This window comes from Brachypodium distachyon, chromosome 1 (assembly GCF_000005505.3).
Source record: "Brachypodium distachyon strain Bd21 chromosome 1, Brachypodium_distachyon_v3.0, whole genome shotgun sequence".
Taxonomy (NCBI): Eukaryota; Viridiplantae; Streptophyta; class Magnoliopsida; order Poales; family Poaceae; genus Brachypodium; species Brachypodium distachyon.
In genome coordinates this window covers 73871400-73877715 of record NC_016131.3, presented here as the reverse complement: position 1 = coordinate 73877715, position 6316 = coordinate 73871400, and positions in this window count along the sequence as shown.

The window sequence follows — 6316 nt, the reverse complement described above, 5'->3', positions numbered from 1 at the left end:
GGTTCGCGTCGTATTCCAGGTCCAGCGCGTGCGTGCGTTCGGTTTTGGCCACGGTGGGGGCTCCTCCCACTCTCCCAGGTCCCAGGACCCAGCAGGCGAAGGCGACCACCGGCGCGCGGGGCCTACATGTCTGGGACAGGGCTAATGATATCCAGGAGTGGGACCCGGGGTGGAGAGGGGGGTCAATCATTCTTTGACTCGGTGGGCGGGCCGCTTTCGACGACAGATGTCTGAGCCGGGAAGCGGTTCTCGATAATGTTGGGCGGAACTCGCTTGTCGCTTTTGCGTGCGCGGAAAAAGAAAAAGAATGGCAGGATCGAAAGGGAATATAGAATTTGGGGGGTCTGGCTATGTCTCGTGGATGCTTGGTACTCCTACGAGTATATATTGTGCTTGTTTATTGATCGCCGAGTCCCACTTTGCTTTGTTCGATTTCGATCCACGGACAGGTGCTCGCTCGAACATTTCTGCGTGCGTGGAGAACAGGGTTCCGACGTGCTTTCCGCTTGCCACGAGAACGAAATGTGGCGCCGGGGCCTGGGGTGTCGAGCGAAGAACCGATCGAGGTGATACTGTCTGTAGATGCACGCAGAGATGGTTTGCTGATACCGGGACTGGTAATGTAGCACTACTATACGACGTCCAAATTTTGGCTTCCCGCAAACGAAAACAAGACTTTTTCTACATTTTGCCTCTAAAAAAGTTCTAGAAGAAGCTGCGGCTGCACGGCGCTCCAATCATGGCAAGTCAGAAATCCAACACCAATGATAGTTATAGCAAACTTTCACCAGATGATGCGTGATCGATGCAATGCATGTTCTTCTGCCGATCGAAAGCTCCAAGTGCAACAGCCAGAGCAGAGCAGGCACCTACCCACAACATGCAAGCAGCATCGATCGATTTGCGCCATCTGCACGCACGTACGTACGCGGTTTACATATATGGGAAATGATGGGACGCACCGCACCACAAACTGCGGGGGGAGAAAGAAAGGCCGGCCGGTGCGTTGCCGTGCGCGCGCGCTCTCGGCCGCCCCACTAGCCCGGTTCCCCTCCGGAGTCCCGGGCCCGACCGAAACCAGGCTGCAGCGCACTTCTTCCTCCATGGCCACATAGGCACACATGAGCAAGTGTTCGAGCTTAGTAGCATCGATCGTAGTACGTGCCAGCAGAACCGGTCTGCTCTGTGCGTCGCAAACAGCGCGCGCGCCGCCCCAAGGGTACTTGTCGAGGCAACGTGCGCGACAGCGCAAGCACACGGATGCCGCTACAAGTATCATGGAAATGATGGCCCTGAGGCTGCAGCGGCGATCGGTAACTCGATTGAATAGTGGACTGAGAATAAACTAACCGAGCCATTGGGAATAAACATGCACGTTGCGGTACGCGACGCATGCACGGGTAGTACAAGCCTTCACCGGCTCTGCCGCTGCGGCTGGTTGGGACTTGGGAGGATCTTATTTTACTCCTCGAGCTTGGATCCTCATGCCGGATGAGGTCGTGCAGATGCTGCTGGAGAGTGGAGACCCTATACCTGCTACCGGTTGCCGCCTCCTTCGTCTGACCCTCTCAAACTGAAAATGGGCGGCGCGCTGTTTGGCCACGAGACTTCGTATTTATCTTCAGGTGTTGTGGCGAACCTAAGTTACGCGCGCGATTTATATATACAAGTAGCGCAGTTGATTAGTTGCAGAGACGGACATGATTTGGTACTGTAATAACTTGTCAGTGTTCGAGAGATAATAATAATAATGTCTCCCTGCACAATCATATTCTCTCGTCGTTCTTCTCCAGCAATGTTCCGCTGCATTTTATTTGCACGTTCTCCATCGATTATCTTCGGGTTCTTGGCTTATTAGCGGCCGGGTGGGGCAGGCCACGCATGCATGCATACATGCCCCGGTTGATAAGCTAGGTAGCACGGTCCAACGCCTGCCTGACAGCTGATATGATCATACCCGAATAGAAACGAAAAGAAATCGCTGCGTCCCGCTGGAATTTAATCATGCAAAGCTTGCAAGCTAGCCATCTGCCTAACCTAAAGCTCAAAAGGGTTAGGCCGCTTACATAATTAGCCAGGCTTAATCAGCCGCTCCGGAACTCTGCCGGCCGGTCTGCCCTGCTACTTTGCTGCTAGCTAGAGATATGCATGTACGCATCGCGCCGCCACGCACGATGAGAGATGGATATATACTCCTATATACAAGTAGCACCCGTAGCCCAATCCCCTCGAAAGACTCTTGTCTTACGGGTCCAAAGCGGACCGCATGGAATGGAATTCGGTCCAATAATGAGTCGAAATTCCGTAATGATGGGCGCCAATAATTGGCTGCTGGCAGGGCCTGGAATGTCCCTCGAGATACTGAAGAGCGGTGGCATGTACTGCCTCCGTGAGCCGTTTTAGCTTTTCTTTGACCAATGTTTTGATCACAAATTACTTTATTAATGTATAATTATATAACGTATATTCATATCCATTATATTACTAAGGATACTTACTTATGTTTATAATTTTAATCACATTAGTCACGTATTTGTGAAGTCATTTGTGGTCAAATGTTTGGTCAACCGAATCCTAATATGCATCCTAGTGTTGGACGGAGGGAAGAGTAGCATCATCAGTCCCATCATACATCCCGTATGCTAATTAATTCCTGATTTTTGGGTCATCCGGTCGGGTGATCCATCGGTCGACTGAAGGAACTCTCTGCATGTACTAGCAAAATCAGCTTTGGTCCGTCCGGGTTGCTGGTCAGTGTCAGTCAGCCTCAGCGGCTCGTACTAGTACCTCTTACTAGCGTTTTATTTCGTGCAGCTGTCCGCTGGCTCAGGCTGGTCCAGAAATGCACGGATGTGACTTGAGCCATGCATGGTATCATTGCAGTGACGCGGACCGGCGCCGATTCAACGGACATGATCATCATCCATGCTCTCTCTCTCTCTCCCGGCCGACGATGATTTCGACCGGCGCCCATCCATCCTCGCCTACGTCCTGGCTGCTGCTGTTGCTGCTGCATCGATATCGATCGCCCGTCCATTTCCAGCTATTGTCCACGTATGTATGCATCTTTCGTAAGCTGCTTGACGTCGATCGCTTGGCATGCACGTACGGGTAGCCAGTTGCCCTGCCCAATCGTGTGTGTGCGCGGCGTACGTGTGCGAGAGCAGAGCAGATGCATGCATGGCGATCGTTCGTGTAGCTGGTCTGTGAGGGGTTAAGCCATCGTGCAGAGACTGTCTGTGTGTGCTGCTCATCGAGGAGGGGTCGGTGCAGCCAGCCGTGCACGGAGGAGTTGGTCTGCTCGCGGTAACTTGTAAAAAGAAAGTACGCGGGTAAAAGAAAAAACAGAGCTCTGTTTTATTCCGATTGGGACTTGAACGTCACAACAGAAAAGAGACAAAAAAGTTCGAGACCTGAAGCGTGTCCGTTCATGATTAGAATTGACCTGGCGCCCTGGCCGATCCGATGACAGCCGTCAGGGTGACGTACGCACGCCGTTCTGTGCTGTTACTTTCGCCACCTGAAAAGCTGCGAATTACATACTCTTTCAAAATAAAGCTGTGAACACTCACTGTTTCTGTGGAATAATGAAAAAAAAAAGAGCAAAAGATGGAACTCGAGAGTGCTTTTCGATCAGTTCGAGGCCGTCAAGCTAGCAAACAGCCACTCATGCACGAGGAGAAACATGGTTAGCGTTTGCCTCGCCAGCATTATAAGTTTACGCAGATGAACATCACGTTTTCCGCACGTGTAGGTTTTTTTTTTTGTCTACACATTCACTCACTGAAGATGATACTACACATTCATATGCACGTGTAGGGTTTTTTTTTTTCAAAAAATCTCAAGCTAATCAATGTTGTTATTGGTTTTTTGAAAACTTCCAAGGAGCCAGAGCTCCATTATGCATTTTGTATTCTAGAAAAAAATTATGCATTTTGTTTTTTATAAGCATCAAATATGGTTACCGTTGAGAATATGGCCCACTATGCGGCCCAATCAAGCCCAGTAGTATACTTTCACCTAATCACTGACTCACAGTGTCGCACTGCAGTGACCAAGGGCTTCGGCCTCTTCAGCTCTTCAGCTCTTCCCGACGTTGATCCAGAGAACGTCGTCAGAATCAAATCCTTTGTCTCCCTCCCTCTTTCCAACCAAACCGCTTCATCAGATGGATCATGGTTGGCAGCCACGCGAGATCGAGGAGGGTGGTAGCCGGGGAAGAGGAGGGTGATAGCCGGGGAAGAGGAGGGACGAGGTAACACACGAGCTGGTGGTGACTCCTGGCCGTCCTAGCAGCATGGGCGGGCGCAGCTTCTTTGTGTGAACTAGCAGCGAAACATCTTTAGACCCATGCAACTCCGCGATTCCAAACAACGTTTTGTGTGAGCAATGGAAAAACACATTAATGGTTGGGACGTTCCAAGTTACTCCGTCTGTTTCATAATTCTTATCTCAAATTTGTCCAAGAATAAATGTATTTATTCATTAAAAAACATCTAGATACATCTACTATTTTGACAAGAATTATGAAACGGAGGGGGTACATTCTTTCTTTCTTTTTTAGAATGTACATGTGACATTATTTCATTTCTCAAATTTACCTGACAACGAAAAAATAAAAACAAAAATCTGAAGAAAGAGAGGCATTTCCATTAACATAGGTTCTTGCAAGTTCAACGGACAGGAAAAAAAACTCCTCAATTGGCAGCGAGAAAGCGCCAAGACAATAATCAAATTAACATGTCGATCTTCTAAGGGTGTGTTTGGCTGGTGAGTGGTGGAGGGTGCGTTGGCCCCAACCAGATTTTAGGGCCAGAGCCAACCAATTTCATGTTTGGTTAAAAAGAGCAGGGGTCAATCAGTTTTCATGTTTGGTCAGGGGTTCATCCTCAATTAAAAAAATTGGTCGCCTTCCTCTTCCCCGCGATGCCTCCCCTTCCCGGTTCCCACAAGTCCACGACGCCTGCTCTTCTGCGCTGCTCACCGTCGGCCTCGAGGCAAGCTGCGCTCCAGGCCGCCGCCGCTCGTCGTCGGGTTCAAGGCCCACGTGCCACGGTCGAGGAGATGAGGGAGATGGTGGAGTGGTGGACGGTCGTGGAGGTGGAAAGCTCTGGTGGCGGCTAGAGGGAGGAGGGCGGCGGCAGCGAGCGGGACGAATGCAGCGAGCTCCGGCGCCGCGGCGACGAGGGGGGAGACGAGCGCGGCGACGAGCGGGGCGAGCTCAGGCGATGAAGCGGACGAGCGGTGTGAGCGCAGGCGCGGGCTGCGGCAGCAAGGGGGACGAGCGAGCGAGAGAGAGACAACCGAGAGAGACGGGAGAGACGAGGAAAGAGGGTGAACCAGCGTGAGCCGCGTGACTCACGCGGCAGGACCGCTCCGCCCGCGCTTCGCCCGGAAACCAAACGCGCAGAAAATTTGTTTTGAACCGGTCCAACCCACGTGGTGCGGCCCCGCTCACGATCCAACACACATCCTAAAAGTCTGTAAAACCGGGGCGGCCAGAAGTGATCCATCGTGGTGCACTATCAGTTATGGATGGCCTAGTTAAGTTGAGCTATCCCCAGGAAAAAAAGTTATGTTGGGCCAGCTACTTCGGGCCAGCACAGTCCGGCTTTTCAAAACCAGCTGGGCTAAATGTTACAGTCCAGAAGAAAAGCTCGATTGGGAAGAACAACGTGCTCCAACGCTGTCCCGATCCGCGTGGCTTGGTCGGGTCCCCCGGTTTTGCGACGCGTACTCGTTTCGGTGCGGATACTACTATTCAAAGACGGATAGGTTCAAAGACAGTAGACAGAAGCCACCATATGCCAGTCGCCCCATAAGTCTCAAGGTCGCAGGTGACCGTGACACGTCTAGCGTCCACGCTTCTAAGACCCAGACGAAAGTAAATTTCGAAGAAGCGTCACACATGACACATATCCTTTTTCAATATGTGGTGTATATACACGTTCTCTATGTTCCATATTTGAAGACACAAAAACATGACGAATTGAACGTAATTAAGGTGGTTGATTTCTTATGGTGGAACCAGTCGGTTCATGTCCTAAACTGGTTATGAGTTGAATGTCCATGCGTGCATTCACATGGGTGAGTGAACATGCGTACGTATTTTTTAACATATGCAACTGTGTTTCATAAAAAAAACATAAATATGAGTGTGATCACTGTCATGTAACAAAATACTACCTCTGTCAGGATTTATAAGGCCCGCATTGATTTTTTGCCAAACTTTGACCACAGTTGTGTCAATGATATTTTCCAGCACAAATCCAATAATGTCTCTTTCGTGCCACGATAACCTCATATTAACAATGTA